Source organism: Ursus americanus, chromosome 12 (assembly GCF_024610735.1).
Source record: "Ursus americanus isolate L20-20 chromosome 12, mUrsAme1.1.p, whole genome shotgun sequence".
Classification (NCBI taxonomy): Eukaryota; Metazoa; Chordata; class Mammalia; order Carnivora; family Ursidae; genus Ursus; species Ursus americanus.
This window is the reverse complement of record NC_142138.1, coordinates 41,683,945-41,704,242: the sequence shown is the minus strand read 5'-3', so window position 1 is coordinate 41,704,242 and position 20,298 is coordinate 41,683,945. Positions and strand designations below refer to the sequence as shown.

General features: G+C 46.0%; 1 protein-coding gene and 1 pseudogene across 2 annotated transcripts in view; one reads left to right on the top strand and one right to left on the bottom strand.

The window, feature by feature from the left end:
• Positions 1 to 1,998, bottom strand: part of LRRC8D (leucine rich repeat containing 8 VRAC subunit D) — a 111,792-nt gene extending 109,794 nt beyond the window's left edge. Inside the window, exon 1 of one of the 2 annotated variants that reach the window (XM_045801820.2) lies at positions 1,713 to 1,998. The gene's annotated coding sequence lies outside the window, so the exon portion shown is untranslated. Of the gene's footprint in view, positions 1 to 808; positions 1,222 to 1,712 lie in introns of those variants that run through there. The other variant, XM_045801821.2, reaches the window with a different exon arrangement.
• A 17,375-nt stretch (positions 1,999 to 19,373) lies between these two features.
• LOC123794898 (large ribosomal subunit protein uL30m pseudogene) lies at positions 19,374 to 19,863 on the top strand (annotated as a pseudogene).
• Positions 19,864 to 20,298: the final 435 nt, after the last annotated feature.

The following is a 20,298-nucleotide window of genomic DNA, read 5'->3' as shown; positions in this document are numbered from 1 at the left end:
ATCCTTATTTTCACTCATCTCAGGATTTTTCATCTCTTGCTTTTGCATTTTAACATGGTTTTAGTCAACTGACGCAGAAGACAGGAGAAGTGACAACTCTAACCCTTTCCTAGCTGATGGTAGGTGTTTGGTCAGTATTCGTGGACAGTAAAAAGAAATGCTCTCTGAAGACCTCATTTACTGGTTATGGTGCAGGATTCTTCCCACAGGTCTGTAGAAAGCAGAGATCCCAGAAGCTTTGGTGGGGAAGGTCTGAATCACTGCCATCCTTGGCACTTGGAAATGCCCTTTGGTTGTTGATGAGGTAAACAGCCCTCACCATTACTGCAGAAAGGAATTCCTTGCCTGTCCAGACTCTTCCAAAGTCCAGCACAGAACACAAAATAGGTGTTCAATAAATGCTGCCTGAACGGAATTGTATTATCGAAACTAAGGACTAAGTTTCCAGAAGTCAGCTCTCTCTTTATCCTATACTTCTTTCAAAATAGATCCTCCTAGCTTTCTTTGCTCAACAAGAAACATTTTTCAAATTCAAGGAAGAGGAAAGGAGAAAATCTGCAAAGCAGAGAGAGCCATGAATGAGCCCAAGCAGCTCAAGTTGGGCCCCACAGTTGGCTCCACAGTTGGCTAGGACTCCCCACTATCTATTCTCCATCTTTCTGCCTGCCTCTTGAGCGCTCGCTCCCTCTCACCTTTGCGTTTCTTCCTTTCCTGAAGCCCTACCTCCCCACCTTCTGCCACACAACCCCCCAAAAGCGTACCGTTGGGACCGCAAATCCCCACCTCTTCCTCTACAGCGGGGACCTACCTCTCCTCCCTCGAACCTGCAGCAGCTCTTCCTCACTGCGGCTGGCTTTTTAAGAAACACAAAACAAAAAACAAAAAACAGCCCGCCTAAAACCAAAAACCCTAATTTCTTTATCCCTAAAGGATACCCCAAATTAGGGGGCGCATTAAGAGGAAGGCCTCTATCAACCCTCCAGAAAGCAACTTCCCCCAAACCTCCTTCCCAAGCCCCTGGCCAGGATACGAGCAGAAGTCCCGTTCCCAAGTGCCCACGCCTTCAAACAAGCTAGAAGCGGATTATACCGGTACCCAACCCGGAGATGGCCCGCGGCGGGCAGGGTGCACCTGCGGGCCCCCAGCTCCCTCCCTCCCGCGCGGGGGGCGGGGTGCGGCCCTCATTCCCCGCCCAACCCACCCGGCGCGGGAAGAAGGCGAGGGGGAGGCGTTTCTGGAGAAGTTAAAGGGCTCACCTTCTGGGCTCCGGGCCAGCAAGGCCAGACACCAAACACCCACCTCCGGGAGGAACCAGCGGAGCCGAAACCGGGTCTCCCCGCCCTCCCGACTGCGCGGACGGGGGCGAGAGGAGGGAGCGCGCGCGAGGGGGAGCCGAAGGGAGGCAGTCCGCACTCTCCTCTCCCAGGGCCCACCGCCGCCGGCCCAGGCGTCCGCGGCGCCCGCCGCTCCAGCTGCGCGGAGCGGCACAATCTTTCGGGCCCCGGCGGTCGCAGACTGGAGCCCAGCGCTGCCCCGCGCACCGCCCGCGTGCCCCCGGCCCCCGCCCCTCTCTGCGAGTTCCCGGCCGCAGCCTCCGCTCCGGCCGCGGGGCAGGACGCCTGCGCCGGGGAAGCGGCGCGCTTCGCCTCCGGGGCGGCTCCCACCTGCGCGGCCCAGGCCCCTGCCCCGGCCCCGGAAAGGCGCTCACCAACCTTAGGGGGCAGTCCGGGCAGCTTGGCCGCCGAGCCACGGCTTATGCTGAGGCGGGAGGTGGCGGCATCACCTGCGGCGGGCGGCGGCTGCACCGGGACGCGCCGGGGCGGCGAAGGCGCGCGGCGCCCTGGACCCTGCTCCCGAGGCCCCGCCCGCGGCTGCCACCTCGAAGCGCGGCGGAGGAGCCGGGGCACCACGGGCGGCGGCAGCGGCGGCGACGGGAGCAGCAGCACATGACTCTGTAACGGGGGGAATTAGACAAAGCGTAACATGGACTCCGGGCCCGTGCAGGCGCTGCAGCTCTGGGACCAACCGCAGCCAGCGAGCGCCGCGACTGGCTCGGCCGCAGCCAATGGGGCGGGCCCGGGCCTCCATGTGACGGCCAGCACTTTCCCCGGGCCGCCTGGCCGCGCCCGCCGCGCGCCGGCCTCACCGGAGGGGGCTGCGTCGTCGGTTCGGTGACCCAGCGTCGGGGACTGGCGGCGAGAGGCTGCCAGACGCCGAACAGGTGCATGAGGCGGGGAAGATCGCCGGCCACCGAAAGACTTACCTGTCAAACGCCGTGCCAGGCAGCCGCTGTCGCCTAGGGAGAGCGGGGCAAGGTCAGCAACCTTCGCCCTTCTGGGTCTATCCTTTTGACTAAAACTCTGATATTAAGACTTAGGGAGAAATGCAATGAAATGGTAGGGAGAAATTTGCGTAAAAGTCACTTAAGCAGTTTCCAACCCAAAGAGAAAGTACTTGCCGCGGATTTGGGGCACTCACAACTTTATCTTGGCACGAATAGCTTCCCAGCCTGATTTGTTCCGTCTCTGCTATTAAAGATAGATTGGAGAGTCAGTTCTTGTTTTAATCCGAGTCTACTCTTTTTTTCCCCATTCTTTTTTTTTGCCAAAACTGTCTTGTGTCTGAAGCAAGCAGATGAAAGGTTGTCCTCTGCTAAGAGGTGTTGTCCAACCTGATACTTTTTCCTCTGGTTTTTCTTGTGTGATGGGAATGTATTTCCCGTCCTTCTAGTGGGTGGGTGGGGAGAAGCAGGGATAAGAAATAAGGCCAGGAGGGATGTTTGGAATTGTTAGTTTATAACAAGACAAATGATTCCAGCCCAATACTTCAGTGTCTCCTTTTATCCGAATCCACCCTTTTCTGTGAACAATGGGAAGTCTCATCTCTATCCGGGACGCTCCATGTCAGTGAATGTTCAATCAATGTTTACTCAGTGGTCGAATGTTCTTTGTAAATGTGCTGTACAAAACGTGAGGGGTGCTCGGGAAGGTGAGTGTTCAGATACAGCAAGGCCTTACAAAGAGTAGTTTTCTAGGGTTTCAGGAAGGGCTTCGGAGAGAAGAGGGGGATAGACCGGACACTGGCATAGTGAGCCCTTGTGGATCAGCAACTGAAGTGAAGAAGGGCAGCCCTGGCTGGAGGAGTAAGAGCAGAGGTCCAGAGCACGCTCAAGGGACTGTTCTAGACTAGTTACAACACGACACTAGATTTTGAGCCCTTCTGACCTCTTGCTTTCTCGCTTTCCTTGCCCTGTCCCTCACATGCCAGCAGCGCCTCCAATTCCACACACCCAGCCAAGAAGGAGGTGTGTGGGCAGGGGCTCTGGGGTAGGTGATTTAATCACAGTAGCAGATTTGCTCATCTGGGAGCTTAGAGCAATTTTAAAACTGTTAACATCTAGTGGTGTAATATTTTGATTGAAAACACCCCACTATTATAACTAATTTGGAAGGTTTTGCTGTTTGTAAAAACACTTGGTTCCATGTTTTGATCTTCCCTGGGCTTTAAACTATGATTCTAGATCTGAGAGAAAAATGATTTCAAGATTGGTAAAAATTGAGAAAAAAAAAAAGTAATACTCAGAAAAGAGTCAAATGTGGAGAAACAGGTATTCACACATACTGTACGCATGAGTACAAATTGAGCAAATCCCTTTGGAGGAGAGTTTGGCAATTTTGGAAAGAATAAGGATGTGTGTTCTTTTTGACCAGGTAATTCCACATCTAGGAATTTATACTGAAGGCTTATATATGCAAAAATGATGTCTTTCAGAAATACTTACACGTGTGTATAAAAACATGTACAGGCATGTGTCTTGTAGCATTTTTTGTAATAACCACACGTAATAGTGTACAAGTCTAATAACTGAATCCCAGTAGGAAACTATGTAAGCTAGCTCTGCTGGATCTATAGAAGGAAACTGTATGTAACCTCTCATAAAAATAAGATAAATCTATTTGTACGTGGAAGAGTGTCCAAAATCTACAAGTGAAAAAAGCAAACTGCAGAACAATACAGATAGCGTGATCCCATTTTTATTTGCATTTTTTGTCTCAAAACACATGTTATTAGACACATACTTAAAGGAAATCTGGAAGTACATATAGGAAGCAGCTAACAGTGGTCATCTCTGGATGTGGTATCACTATGGCCATCCACTTTCTGTTACAAAGTTCTGTGTGTTTGCATTGTTTTCATGTTGAGCACATATTACTTTGATAACAAGAAAAATAATAAAAACATTTTTAAAGGTCGAATTGGTAAGAGCTCTACCAATGACAAATAATGAAAGATCACCCTGATGGTCCAGGATGTAAAAAGTTGTCTGCTTCCCTGATACCCCAAGGAAAACAAATAGGAAGAAGCTAGCAGAGGACAATAGTTGATTTGATGTTGGATTCAAAATTAAGGAATGTGACAGAAAAGTAATCTGGGGCTACTCCAGATATATCTACAGGATGGGGGGGACACAATACGGTTTCAAGGAAGTTCTGTCCAATAAAAACTTAGAGAGCACTTACTATCCTTTGCTGAGTTGTGATGGTCAGGAATCAGCAAGTGTTCCAGCACCTGGTAAATCACAGTAATGATAACAACCTGTGCAGCGCCAGGGCACCTCTCTAAGCACTTTACATATGTTCCCTTTTAGTCCTCACAGCAACCCTAGCAGATAGATACTATTCCTATCCTCATTTTTTAGGACTGGAGACAAAGGCCTGAAGAGGTTATGTAATTAGCGCAAGTTCACACAACCTGTGAATGGCTCTAGAGGTAAGCATTTAAAATACTGTCTAAAAGGACCATTTGAGATAAAGGCCATTATATGTGCATCTCTTTTTAGCAAGTATTGTAATTCTAGGTTGATTTGTGCTTACCTAAACTATAGCATTTGGCATGCCCTGAGGCACTCAGTAATACTGAATGAATGAATGAATAATTGACTTTCCTATAGAGAAGAATCTGAGCTCCTTGGAGGAGTGATTTTGCATTGTTCCTTTTTTTTTTTATCACCTGGTAGAGTGCCCAACATGTGGTAAGCAATATGAATTTCAATAATCTGTAAACATGTTTTTGAAATATTGTGTGGAAATCAAGCTTTATAAATTGATCCCAAATACACTGGGGTAGCTTATGAATAATATGATGATGAATTCCTTGTAAAGTGAAGACTAGCCCTGGGGCACAGGGCTAAATCTGGATACACCTGCATAACCATACGTAAATAAATACAGACAATATTTGCTTGGAAAGTGGCAGTCGTGCTGAAGAGCTGAAGAGATACAAAATTTCAAGTTATTTGAGCCTCTTTTTCTCTCACCTCTGGGTTTCTGAAATGGGGAAAACGATACATATCTCAAGTTATTGTGAGGCCAAGGACCGACATATGGAAAGGGCTTAGTTAAGTGCCTAGAACAGACACTGCTCAGTAAATGTTACCTATTATAAGTGTGTTCATATAGTATAAATGTGACCTGATTTCTTTATTTTTTTTAAGATTTATTTATTTTAGAGAGAGAGAATGAGAGCAGGGGAAGGGGCAGAGGGAGAGGGAGAAGCAGACTCCCAGCTGAGCGTGGAGCCGGACGCAGGCTGATCCCAGGACCCTGAGCTGAAATCAAGAGTTGAACACTTAACCGACTGAGCTTCCTAATTTCTTAATCTACTGTGACCCTATGAACTCTACAGCTAACAAAATAGACAACATCTGGGAGCTCACATCCATATTATGCTTTGAAATTGTAGAGTAGGGGCTCAGGCAAAGCAAATGGAAACCCAGCGGTCTCCTCTTTCTTCTCCTGTCTGACCTTCCCACTTTACTCTTCTTTCTATTACTTTAGATGAGCTAAAACCATTTCACTTCTTAGGCTTATTTAAATGCTCGGTCTTGGAGGTAGAAAGCAAATTGTCATCTTTCTTCACAGCTGAGGAAATGGAAATGCTGGAGACCAGATTAGAAAGGAGCAAGCAGGTGGAGGGAGAACAGTGTGGGGGAAATGGAACTGGGCGGGGATGCGGGTTAACTCTCCATGACTATTGACGTAACATGAGGTCCAAAGAGGAAGGGAAATTGCCAGACTGTTATAATTAGAAATGATATGGTGAAATTGAAACTAGAAAAACTAAGGGTACATGTCTTAACCACAAAGAGGAGAAGTGGACCTCTCCCTTCTAAAATGGATTCATAGAGTGAAAAAATGAGGGTTGTCTATCTAGGCAAGCCAGGGTTCCTCACTTGGTAGCCCTGGACTGTATTTTCTTCACTGGGGAGAATTAAAAAAAAAAAAAAGAGCATTAAAAAACACCAAATTTAACCACGTAAAGATCTGTACCCATATCCTCTGCCTTCTTGCCCACCACACTAGGAATGGACTACCCATGTTGTTATTGAAAACCAGTTTCTTCACTTTTGCACCCAATCTCATCCAATCTCAAATGATCATGGCAGCAAGTATCCCTTGTCTCCTATGTCACAAATTTCCCCATCTCTACTGGATGACTGCCATCAATCTTTTTTAAAATGTGATTGTTTCCTCTATCTTAAGGAATAAAATGTCTCCTGACTTTGCCTTCCCCACTCCATTTCTCCTCTCCTTTGCATCTAAATGTCTCACAAGAATTGTTTATACTCCTTGTTTCCAATTCCTTTCTTCCCATTTTCTCTTCAACTCAATCTAATCGGGGTTTCACTCCCAATATATCACTGAAACTGATCTTGCCAAAGTAACTGACAACTTCCACTTGGCTAAATACAGCACTGAATCCTTAACTGACCTCTCAGCAGTATTAGACACCATCCGCTGCTCCCTCCTCTTTGGTAAACTACCTTGTATGGTCTTCCGAGACACCACACTCACTCCCTTCGAGGAGCTCATCCACTCTTACGGCTTTGAATTCCCTTTCTATGCTAGCAACCCCACACTTATATCCCCAGCATTATTTCCCTCGTCTGAGCTCCAATTTACATTTCTAACTGCTTTTTTTGGTTTTTCCTACCTAGACTTCTAACAGATATCTCAAACTTAACAAGTTCCAAACCAAACTCCTGATTTCCCCCCAAAACCTGTACAATCCACACAGCTTTTTCCCTCTCAATAAATTGCAGCTCTGTCCTTCCAGATGCTTGGGCTAAAAGCGTTGGAGTCAGGGGTGCCTGGGTGGCTCAGTCAGTTGAGCATCTGACTCTTGGTTTCAGCTCAGGTCCTGATCTCAGGGTCTTGGGATCAAGCTCGGCATCAGGCTCCACACAGCGTGGAGCCTTCTTGTCCCTCTCCCTCTGCCCCTCCCCCTGCCCATGCTTGCTGTCTCTCTAAAATAAATAAATAAAATCTTTAAAAAAAAAAAAAAAGCCTTGGAGTCAGTCATCCTTGACTCTTCTGTCTTTATCTCGCAACTTACGTTGAAACTGTCAGGAAATGCTGTTGGACCGACCTTCTAAACATACACCTCATTGTCATGCCTTGGTTCCATCCACCATCATCTCTCTCCTGTATTAACTCCTTAGCCACTTCACTAGTCTATATGCTTCCACTCGTGCTCCATCCCTCCCCACGGGCTATTCTCAGCAGCAGCCAAAGTGAGCTTTTTAACATGTAAGACAAATCAGCTTATGCCATTGCCCAAACCCTGTAATAGCTCCCTTTTTTACTCAGGAAAGGCATAGTCTTTACAGTGACTTGCAAGTTTCTTGCATGATCTGTATCCCTCCCTCCCAATGTCACTTACTCAGGGAAGCATACCCTGACAACCTTATATAAAACTGCAGCTCCATGCCTACCCATTCCTCTTACCTTGCTTTATGATTTTCCTCTCAGCACTTATTATGTACTTATTACATACTTTTTTTGTTTGGTATCTGTCTCCCTCTGCTAGAATATAAGCCCTTTAAAGACAGGAAATTTTATCTGTCTTGATTACTGATGTATTCCATGCATTTACAATAGCATCTGGCATATAGTGGGCAGTCGGTAATGATGTTTTAATGAATGCATGAATTAAGTCCAGATTTCTAATCAATACAAAGTCAGGAAAATTTTTCCTAGGGGGAGATTTTTTCGTATCATGCTGTTCTCTAAGTATTTGTTAATGAGAAAAGGCATTCATATTCAGTGTCCAAATCGAGACCTTTTACTAGAATAGCACCCAGCATGTAGGAGTTTATGTAGCAAAAGAAGAAACTTGGTGGTGGAACATATTACCTTTGTTCTAGTTCCCTAGCAGAAAGGAAGAGGAAAACAATCTTATCTGAGTTGACAAACAGAATTGCAAAATAATAATTCCAAAGTTTTAAATCGTACTCTTATTAAGGAAAGCAAGCAACGTAACACAACAGTGATAAGAATTAAGTTAGAACAGATTAAACGTTCACTTCGTCGTAACATATAACTTACTTTAAAACTGTCTTACTGTGTAGTGAAGTTGCTATGAACACTAACCTGGCTCAAAGAAAAAGTTCAAATGAAACGGAAGAACAGAGATGGGACATCAAATAGCAAGTGGGACCCTTAATTATAGCTTTGCCAATTGAAAGTTGAAATGACACAAAAATCCTGAGAAAATCCATAAAAAGGAATTGGGTAATACTTGAAAACAAAACAAAATAAAACCAGCCCCCAAAGCAAACTGACTCGTGTAGCCATTTGAAAAGAGGAAGGAAGAGTAATTGCTGTTTCCAAACGGTGAGCTGAAGGTTTAAAAACCCACACGGAGCTCACTCTGTCAGGATGTCTCCTAAAAGCTCTCTTCTGTGGGAAGAGAAAGATGAGCACAGCCAGAAACCTTAAATGTCAAGCTGAGGTTAAGCAGGGCTTGAGCTGGAGAGAGGAATGCAGAGGACAGGGAGACAAGCCAGCCTGTGGGGTTTTCTTACTCATGGGTGAAATCCTAGCATTCTGGGATTGAAAGAGTAATATTGTCTGGGCACTGTCTGAAACTTCATCTGACAGCTCTTCAAAACAGTGCAGCCCAGAGATGACTTGAAAATAAAGTTGAGGGACGCCTGGGTGGCACAGCGGTTAAGCATCTGCCTTCAGCTCAGGGCGTGATCCCAGCGTTCTGGGATCGAGTCCCACATCGGGCTCCTCCGCTATGATCCTGCTTCTTCCTCTCCCACTCCCCCTGCTTGTGTTCCCTCTCTCGCTGGCTGTCTCTATCTCTGTCAAATAAATAAATAAAATCTTAAGAAAAAAAAAGAAGAAAAGAAAAGAAAGTTGAGACTGAGCGGTTGTTGACATGGAACTAAAAGTCAGCATTGCCCTAACTCGAACTGCTCCTTGGGCGATGCGGACATTCGGAGGAGACAGCAGACCCATCTCTTGTTCCCAATCGCCTCCAAGCCGGGGGCCTTTGCTGAGCCCGGATGTGGTGCCCAAGCCAAAGGGGAGCTCAGGCCATGAGTCTAGATTTATATCTCAATCTGAATGCTTGAGACGAGGTGACCTTCCATGTCTCAGATTCTGTGATACCCCCTGGAAGATTATCTCTGGGGCACTAATGGATAGTTCCTCTTCCCACTTTCCTCAGTAATGTTTGCCTCATCTCCCCAAACCTCTACTGTTTTCTCACTTTCTAAATGAGTTTTGTAAGTTAACAGTGTGGGTCTTTCTTCTCTTTCTGTGTGATACACTCAAAGCCTACGGATGTGTTGTAACTGCATAGGGTTTTCTTAAAAATTTTTTTGATTAGTTGCCAATATTTAATAACCAGGAAATGTCACAGAACTACCCAGATTGCCAGCATTTTGACAACTGGAACATCGGGCAAACCTGGAGTAATTCCTGTGGACCGAATCCTGCCAGGGCTGAGAAGCTGCAGCGACCTTTCAGTGGGCTGTCGTTCCACAGGGCACCGGAGGCTTGGCTGCTCCGACAGTCCCTGGCCCAGAGGCAGAGAGGGGCGAACACCTTTTGTCATTTTGTGTACACTATTCTTTTTCCTACTGCAGACAAATGCTTCTTTCTACCATGTCTTAATGTTTCCTACAATGTGCTTCACATTTCCCATACCCGACTAGTATTTTATCTCTCTATCTGGTGACTCCAGGCATTTGGGATTATGATCCATGGTTTCTATTATCGGGCTGTCCTCCCTGGTTTTCAACCCCAAAACCATCTAGAGTTCAAAATGAAGTGGTGGAATGCCTTAAGCCCTGAACAACCCAAGACTTTATATAATTAATATTAATATCAGGTGGTTAGGACTGAGGACATACTTCTAACCAGAATTTTGATAGTCATAATAAATTATAAATAATTTTCAGAGAAATTTAGTCCTTAAGCAATTCTGCTACATATGTATTATTATCTCCATTTGTACAAATGCAAAAACTGAGGCACAGAGGAGTGAAAGAATTTGCCCATGGCCATCCAGCTAATAAATGCCTGACTCAGGAACCAAGCCCAAATTTTTGAGGCCAAGTTCAGTGCTCTTGATGGCACATCATAGCCGTTGCGTATCATTCTTGAAAGTCAATGTGCTGTGATTCTGAGAAATCTTTAGAATGTTCTCTGCCATCAACTCAATAACACGTTTCAATGCCTTATAGCCCAACCAGTTAGGAGAAATCTTGGAATCATCTTTGACTCATACCCCTGCAGCCCCCACCTCTAACTGGGTGAATGGTCCTGTCTATTTTTCCTTTACAACAACTATTCTATCCAAATGCTTGTCTCCATTCCCTGTAAACAGTCTTCATCCCAAATCCATTGACTCACTCTTGGATTAATGTCATGGGCTCCAGCTGAGGCCCTGACACAGCACTCTCTGTCCATTCCAATCTGTATTTATTTACAGGCAAAGTAAATGGCCTTGTAATAGAGCTCCCTGATGCCATTGCTTGTCTCAGAAACTTGCAGGGGTTTCCTAAATAATTAGCTATAAACGACCGGGTCTGATGTTCAAGGTCCATCCTTCACTTAGCTGCAATATTGTTCCCCGTATCTGCTGTCCTCCTCTGTAGGAGAATTATACTTTCCCACCCAGCGACTAGGCTTGGCTATACGACTTGCTTTGACTAATGAAGTGTGAGTGAAAGTGACATATGTCACTTCTGAGAAAGAGTTTTAGGAGTCACCGTGGGTTCTCATCATTTCTCTTTCCCTCTTCCTTGAAAATGGCAAGGTGCCAGATTAGAGCTGCTCCTTCAGTTTGAATGTTGGGATGAAGAAAGTGTGGAACAAAGTTACAACCAGCATGGGGGCTGACCCTAAGGCAGTGTGAACGTACAGGAGGAAACAGTCAAATCTCCTGTTCATACGAGGTGACATACAGCATAAGCAAGAAATCAACCTTTACTGAGAGTTTGATGCTTTTTGTCATGGGGTAACCCAGCAACAGTTGGCTGGTGCAGCCCCCACAAGCAGTCTGGTTCCTTGACCCCACACGCTATGCTCCTTTTTCAGGGCTCTGTACTGGGGTGTATGTTGTCCACAGCTTTTCTAGTCCTTTAGAATTAGAGCCACTTAACTTGGACCCATCATTTTGCTTGGTATCCACTTAATCCCCAGAGATGTGCTCAGTCAGAGATTGATGGCTCTGCCTACGTTCTCCAGGGTATGGCAACAGGAAACCTAGAACCTTGTAGACTGTCTATTCGTTCACACAATAGAATGACCATACAACCTGACCCTTAATACCCAGCAGCTGGTGCACTAATCAAGTAGCAGTTCCCTTCAATGTCCAGCCAATTCAGGATTACATATGGGGTTGCAAGCTTCAAAATCTGCAACTTCTTTCTTAGAGAGGTATAAATAAAGTAAGCAGCGATTTGCTCAAAGTTAGGTGGTTTCTGTGACTTCTTACACTCTAGCTGCTGCCTTGGTGGCTCTTTTGAGCACTGTGTTCTGAGGTCACTCCAGAGAAGGCGCCTGCTGGGTGTCACTGTGAGCAAGGGCAACCAAGGAAGAGGAGGGCAATCACAGGCTAGGAGTTGGTTGGCCACAGGCTCTGGGTTGGAGGAACAGAGAATTCAAGGGCAAAAGCAGGAAGGGGTGTGAGGGATTGGGAGAGATGAGAAAGGGGCTGTGCTGTTCAAAGAATAGGCAAAGTAGAACAAGGTGCAAAGCGGGGTCAGGAACACTCCAGAAAAGAGATCTGATAGCTACTTGACTTTTAAACATTGGCTTGGGGTTAATTCTCTTGTGCGTGTGTGTTGGTGGGGCGGTAAGAACTCATAGGGCCAAGCTCTGGTACCCACCTCCTGCTACTCAAAACCACTAACTGTATCACACACTGTTTTGTGCTCCCTGCTATTTCTTGTGTGTTTCTTTTGATTCTCCTGACCAGGACCTAACGTCTGCCCTATATTTCTTTACTCTCTCCCACTGCCTCTGCACAGAGATGAGCTGATTGATGGTTATGAATTTATAAATTAATACCTACCAACAACCCTTTTTATTATTTGTTCTCCCTGCCATTGCCTTGCATGCATACATTCACCAGGAATTTATTTCTATACATTACAAGTAATGACAACACTTACTGAGTACTTACGAACTGTGAGCCAAGTGTTGTCTTGGGTACTGAAGCACGTATATCAGTAAAGCCTAATCCCAGTCCTTGAAGAGCTCGCAGTCTGGTGGGGAGGAACAGAGATGCACATACAAAGATAATCCTCTGTTACATGCATCAGGGGAGGCTTCATGGAAGAAGTGATCATTTTGCTGGGTCCCAAAGGATGAATAAGGGTTCACCTAGTAGGGCAGGGGAAGTTCCACAGACAAAGAAAAAAAGAGTATGGGTTTGATTCTCCACCTCCATCCTATCCTTGTCATCCCATCCTAACATGGAAGGGACAAGCCCTCTTCTACCCTAAATTCAGCCAATCCTTGACTGAGTATAAATACACAGTTTCTGCTTATACTGTGTGTAAAGCAAAAGCATTGACTTTCTTCTTTTGCCTTGCTAGCAAACATGCAAGTAACGACCTCAGCCAATTGCTTTTCAGATGGGGCTTTGCGGAGCTTTAAATTTCTCATCGAGAGTCTAAACATGAGAATCCTTGCCTTTTTCATTATGAGCACTAGACTTGAGTGTCAATTCAAACGACCTCCTCTTCTCATCTTGTCTGCTTTTGATTAATTAATTGGAGTTGTATACATCATGAATAAATACTTCACATTCATCTTGACTGCAAATAGCTTCTTTTTTTACAATAATAAATTTTAAAACATTCTTGGTATTTACAAATTTCCCCTTTACTTCCCAGCATCCCCCAAATCTTTTCATTTAGCCAAGATGGTCCAACAGCCCTTTCTCCAGCTATGAGTGAGCATTTTTATCTTCTGAGTTACCATGGAATGCTTGAAATAACATGGATTCTGAAGAATGGTGCATTACAACGCTAACACAGTTCGAAGAGAGTGGGCTATTTACCCGGGAGGAAGTTTTTCCTCTGATGAAGTCCTCTCTCATCCGCAGACCTTAGACACACAAGCAGCAGTTACAAAGACTGTATTTACGTGCCTCTCACTGTATGCAGAAACACTGGGCCACAGAGCACACTTGTGCTGTGTCCCAGAAGTGAAGGCATGGCCACGGCCCAATGAAGAACGCACGTGCTGTGCCTGGGAAGGTCAGCAGCAGACTTTGGACCAACCCTGAGGCTGGGTGTGAGCATCAGAGGGATTGAGGCCAGACTTTCCCCCCTGGAAAGGCCTCTGGGATGCTTTACCTTCAAAGTCCAGAAGGCCAATGGCCACGTCCTGCCGGCTTTGACCCTGCTGGGGGCAGTCCTGTCATTTGTGACTTGGACTTCTTACCATGCAGAACAGCTGAGGATATTCCCTGGAATCAACTTTGACCCTGGAGGACTCTGGAGTTTGGGTAGATGGACAGCAGGGACATGTATGGCCAGAATTTCTTGTGTTCTGCAAGAATACTTGAGCTCCTTTGTTGTTGGTCTTGTTGTTAGGGTGGTGGCCCTAGCAGCGGTGGGGGGTTTGTGTGTGTGTGTGTGTGTGTGTGTGTGTGTGTGTGTGTGTGAGTTTTACATGATAATGAACACAAATCTGAAACGTCCCTCTTTCTCCCACTTGCTTCCCCTCCCTCGCACTGCGGACCAGGTAGAGGCACGGAAGCGTGCGGGTGAGAGGTGCGGAGAGCAGCCAGGACTTCAGCACAAGGAACTCTCCCCTCCTTCCGCCATTCTGCCCTATGCAACCCTGAGTTCTTCTTCCTAACTTCTCACCTAAATCTCTACCTTCTGCTGAGTTCCCAGTGAATCCCTGGTTTGGCAAGTTTGTGATGTGGTATGGAGGCTGTTGTCCAAAAATAAGCTATTGTACCGAGGAGGGAAAGGCTGGTTTCAGAGGCATGCTAGCCAGCCGCAGCGTGCACCCGCACTTACTGGTTAATGTCTGCAAAGTTTCTTTCTCTACGAAGAGCTAAATGGGGCTCATTAAGCTCCTCTGGTGTAATTTCTCTTTTTTTTAAAAAAAGAAAGGACAAGTTAAAAATAGCCCAAGCACAAGTCTTAGAGACAATGAAAGCTTTGGTTGTTAGGAAGAACTGCGGATGAGGTCCGGGGAGGGTTTTTGCAAATGAAATTCAAAGCCCTTGCAGGAACGGTGGGACTCCAGCAAGAGGGGAGGGCTGGGCTCTCTGGGAGCAAGGCGGTGGGGGGCAGAGCCCCTGTTCCAGAATGGACTGGTACTCAGAGTCAATGCGATTTTGCTTTATTTTTTTCGATTTTGCTTTTATTGACTACCTATTAACATATATCCTGTAAGTTTCCAAATGTTCATAACATGCATTTCTTAGTCAGCTTGGGCTGTCAGGGTCCTGGTACAATTTTATGAGACAGCTGGGTCCAAAGAACCTGAGGGGCTGCTCGTCCCCCTTGAAGGCAGCAGCTCTTTAAAGAAGGCAGCGGTCCTGACTCATCAGGGGATGATAAGGCCTTGCCTGCTGTGTGCCGAGAGAAAAGAGAAGACAAGACATACAGGTCCCCATGCGTGAATCCTGCAGGAAGTGGGGTTTTATCCACTGGTCCTTCGCTAACCAGCCCTTGTGCTGAGAGCTAAACCAGGAGGGTTCTGGAGGCAGCAAATGGTGCTCTGAAACTTCCCTCCCCAGGTTTTCAAGTTGGCAAAAGGAAGAGCGAGGGGAGCCTTGGAGATGGAAATTAGTCATCAATGGCAGTCTGTAGCCCGGGAGCTTTCCCAAGGGCCTGTGCCAGCTGGGAAGGTGTTGTTTCTGGACTCAGTGTACGCAGGTCTGTGTGTCCCGGGCCTTCTGGACTCCAGAGCGCTGATCCAGCTCCACTCCGACAACGCCTCCCAGCTCCCAGCAGTGGTGCTGACCACACCAGTTCCCTAGGACTTCGGGCCTTTGTGCCTGTACCAATGTTCATTTGGATTCATAAGTATGAGAACCTTTCTTGCTCTCCCTGCCTCCTGGAGGGAGGAGTGAAGTGGGAGTAGGAAAGAATGACTCATTCTGTAGGAGGGTGGAAAGATCTCCAGCCTCTCCCAAGGTTACGTCCCTGCTGATCCCCACTCCAGCAGGACCACATGCACAACACATGGGGCCAACTTAGAAGATCTTGAAGGTGTGGTCCAGCGGTGACTTTGGGGGCTCAGGCTTTATCCCCTGACCCCCTTGCAAGAGAGCAATGAAGAGGCAACGTGCCGATGGTGGGTAGCGTTGAAACAGAGATTCAAGCAGAGAGGGCCACTTGGCAGGCATGTGGTTGGGGGATGCAGTCACCAGACTGGGACCCCGACTGGGTGACCTGCGAGGCCTTTGTAAGCTTGAGATGCTCTAGTTCCCCAGGTCTGGGAAGCACAGTGCAGGAGGCATTGCAGAAGCACTCGTAGTTGAGAGGCCTCCTCTCCTGCCTCTGGCTTGGGTCACAAACACAGGAACCCAGCCCTCCTCCCTATCTGCTGACCCGTCCTCTACTGACTCACCTCAACAGCAATAATTCTACGGGCCCCACTTCTTGAGTACAATAAGAATATGAGCAACCATTCACTGGAGCCTACTTATCTGCCAGACACCATGCATCACCTCGTGTAGTCATCGGCCAGTCCCAGGTTCAAATCCCGACCATGCCATTTGTTATCAGGTTGACATTGGGCAAATGACTTAACACGTCTAAGCCAGTTTCCTCAAGTAGTAAAATGCGAGTAATAAAAACACTTACACTGGATAGCTGAGAGGATCAAGTAAATTAAACCATGGGAAGGGCTCGGCCGAGTGCCCGGCGCAGAGCTCAGTCATGTTAACCATTGCTATCACAGGCCAGGAGTGGTAGTATTATCATCAGACTGACTCCACACATGTCACCAAGGCTCCCTGCAGCTCTGCCTTCAAGTCTTCATGGGACGTTGAAGCCTGGCTTTTTCCCATTATGCTGCATTGCTCTTTCAGACTTCCCTTACGTTATGTGGCGATTATAAGACTCAGTCATTTGAACTCTCCCGAGAGTGGAATAATGTCATCTCTTGTTTCCTATTAATAGTTAAACACCCTGGCATAGAGATCACAGAATGGTTTCACTTGAAATATCATAACCATAAGTTCAGGGGCTGTGGCTTGCACATTTTTTCTTGCCCAGTGTCTAGCAGAGTGCCCGTCTCATCGAAGTCAACATTACATATGTATTGAGTTGAACCAACTTGCATCCATAGGGAAAATGAAGCTGGTCAAGTTGCTGGGGCTTCACGGCTCCCCTTGGCCATCTCCTAGGTGCTCCACTTGACCCCAAAGGTCATTGTCTCCATACGTCCCAGCCCATTGTGAGTTAAGATGCTTTTTAAAATTTCTTCTCTCTTCTTAGTCATTCTTCTCAGTTTGTTCATTCCCATATCCTACAAATGATCATAAATGCATTTTCTACAGATAAGCACTAGCCTAGTATACACCAGGCTCTGGGCTAGATGCTGAAATATGATAATCGACCAGAAAACCGAAGTTCCCGCTTTCACAAAGGGATAAGTAAGTACTCAGTAGGTAAGGTCGGACTAAAGTCACTAAGGAAACACGGAATGACCTGTGCGGGAGACAGAAAGGTGTGTGTACCCTGTGCCGGGCTCTGGTGGGAGAGGTGTGGGGTGCCATGGGAACACAGAGCAGGGGGGCCTCCGGGACTCAAGCAAGCAGATCTCTTGGAGCAGCCTAAACCGAGTCCTGAAGGGGAGTGGGAACTACACAGGTAAGGGATCCAGGGAGGAAGTTATGTTTTAGGCAGAGAGAAGTGCTGGAAACTGCTAACCCAACAGGAACCTAATGGTCTGAAGGGGGGGAAAGGAGCTTCTGCTCTTGAAAAAACAAAATGTATAGAAAGGAGGTAACTTGAGAAAATGTGTAAAGGAACAGCAACAAATGGCAAATTGCATCAGATGATGTGATATGTGAGTGTGAATACCTTCGGAGGGACGCAGCAAGAGGTAGTTTGTCAAAATGAAGTTCACGAACTACCTACATCTGAGTCAGCCAGGATGCTTGTTAAATATGCAAGGACACCATCTCAACCTCAAGTATCACAATGTCTGGAGGGAGGGCCTGGGCATCTGCAAGGTCAGCAGGCACCCTGGGTGACTCTGATGTCTATGAAGTGTTGAGAACCGCTGTGAGCCAGTATTTGCCAGTACCCGTTACACCTCAACAAACCCCAACAGTCAGGATTAGAGAGAAGTGGCCCAAAGCCCAGAGGATACACACAGACCCCGCGGCATGAAGGCATGTGGTCTCAGAGGCAGATGACAAAACGCAAGGATTGCTATTGCAAGATGAGCAAAAAGCAAGGTGAGATTGGAATAATCACTAGGGACTCCAAAAAGATGTGTGCATGGGACAGCAAAAATTTTGGCCTGGCTGGAGTAGAAGGGTAAGGTTGTGCAATAACAAAGTTTTGGCTGAAAAAATTCTAAGAAGGTCTGCAAGAGAAAGACACTTAATTAGACCGTAGGACATTACATGGTCTTCTGCAGAAAAAGCCCCAGCACAGTGGAAGGATGGTCAATAGTAAGTTACTTTGGCATTGCAGACCTTCCATTGTATTGTCCGTGACTGAACGCCTCACTTAATTTCACTGAACCTTAATTTCTTCATCTATAAAGTGGAGCTAATAATATCTACTTTTCAGGGTTGTAAGGATTGAATGGTATATATGTGAATAATCAATCCTATTCTGGACCACGTCTACATTAAAATAATAACAAAAGCTAAAACCAGACACAGACACAGAGATACACACACAACTTTTCATAATCCGTTGTGTGGCTTGTGATGTCTGGCCCCATGATAACTGCTGAACCTGTTTGCTGTTTGTTTCCCTTCTTTTCCCCCTCTGCCTGTCTAGCTGCTCAGGTGACTTCCTGGGAGTCTGTGTAGCCAGCCTTCTCATAGGGCGCCCTCTAGTGCTGGATGCTATAATGACACCTTCAGTCTTAGAACTCAGGATAAAGTTTCCTGATCCTATAAGAAATTGTCTTTGCAAGCTAATAGAGCCTACATAAAAATAACATTTTTAATAGGAAGCTACCCATTGTCACCAAGGGAAAATTACTTTGTAGCTTATAGCTATCATATCAAAGACCAATTACTGATTTTCTTCTCTAAACAAAATCTTTTAGGAAATACTTTGCTGTTGAGGATAGAACCAAAGACACAAAAGTTCGCCATCCTGAGGCTTCCCCTTCTGTGCTTCCAGAGCAACTGAAGAAATATTTCCTTCCAATGTTTTTTTTTTAATTGATTTCTTCACTTATAAGTTTCTTTTGAAAGCGCAGAAATATCATTAAATTGGGAATAGCAGCAGTCTGATTTTTGGTGCTAATTCTGTTGTTGGCTAACTGGGTGACCTTGGCTAAGTAACACTCCATCCCTGGATCTTAGTTTCTGCAAATGCAAAATGAGAGCCGAGGTTTCTATGGTCACTCAGGTCTCTTCTAGAGAGGGGTCAGAAGACCTACGTCCTTATTCCTGTTCCAGTATTTACCACTTCTGGGACCTTGGTCAAGCATTTAACCTGTCTGGACCCAGTTTCCTCACCTGAAAAATGGGAGAAAGACCTGCTCTGCCTTATTTACAGTTCTTCTGAGACCCCCCCCCAAAACAGAGCTGTTCACAAAATATGTTGAATGCTATAAAATGCAATAGAAAATGCAAGATTCTAAAATAAGAAACCCTTTCTAGCCATCTCCTTGTAAACAACATATGGCAGTTAAGGACTTTAAGGACAAACACATCTGAGTTTTAAACCCACCAGTTAGTAGCTCCTGTAACTTTAGCTAAACCTCAGCCTCAATTTTATAAACTGTAAAGGAAGAGAGATCAATATTGTTGTGGTAATTAAATAAGAAATAAAGGAAATACATGAAAGGGCGAGTCTTTGCTCTGCTCGTCTTCCCCTGGCCTCTGAAGAGAACAGCATGGCACTCAGGGCAGGGCTTTTGCATTGAATTGTTCAGAGGCCCCCAGGCTGACTATAGCCTGTGACACACCGCTTGGAGCCTCTCATTTGTACAGACTGGATTTGTCACACATTTGCCAAGTCAAGAATTCCCAATAAAGTGTTTCAGCCTTCACCCACAGATCATGAAAAATATGGTGGCATCCACTGCACCCTTATAAACTGCATATAGTTACCAGAACAAAAAGTACAAAAAGACATCCGTATTGGAGAAAAGCTCTAAAGATGCTTGGGTGAGGAAAGGCACGTACTCCTCGCGCTCACGAGAACATCCCTTCGGTGAATGCGGAACCACCAGTGGTGAAACCCTTGGTGAGAGTCATGCCCTTGAAGTCGCCACAGGGACTTTCAGCAGAGGAGGACACGTCTAACTGTGCCCCGGGAGCCCTGGGGACTCCGTAGTCCCGTGGCATCAACACCCCATCCATCAGGAATCAGTGATGTCCTAAGGCCAGAACACGTTCTTATTTAAAAATGTAAATCATTGTTACTTAAAAGTAGTGAGAAACTGTTCTCATTAAAATGGATTTTAAATCCTAGTCATTTAAAAAAAATATTTTATTTATTTATTTATTTATTTATTTATTTATTTATTTGACATAGCGAGAGAGAGAGAGAGCGCGAGCGCAAGCACAAGCAGGGGAAGCAGGAGAGGGAGAAGAAGACTCTTTGCAGAGCAGGGAGCCGGATTCTGGGCTTGATCCCAGGACCCGGAGATCATGACCTGAGCTGAAGGCAGACGCTTAACCGACTGAACCACCAAAGAAAGCGCTGAAAATAGTGCCTGGCACAAAATAAGAGCTCACTAAGTATATGCTCTTCTTTTTTCTCTAATCAATTTCATTATAGCATTTAATGAGTAAAGAAGCTAAGAAAGAAAAGTG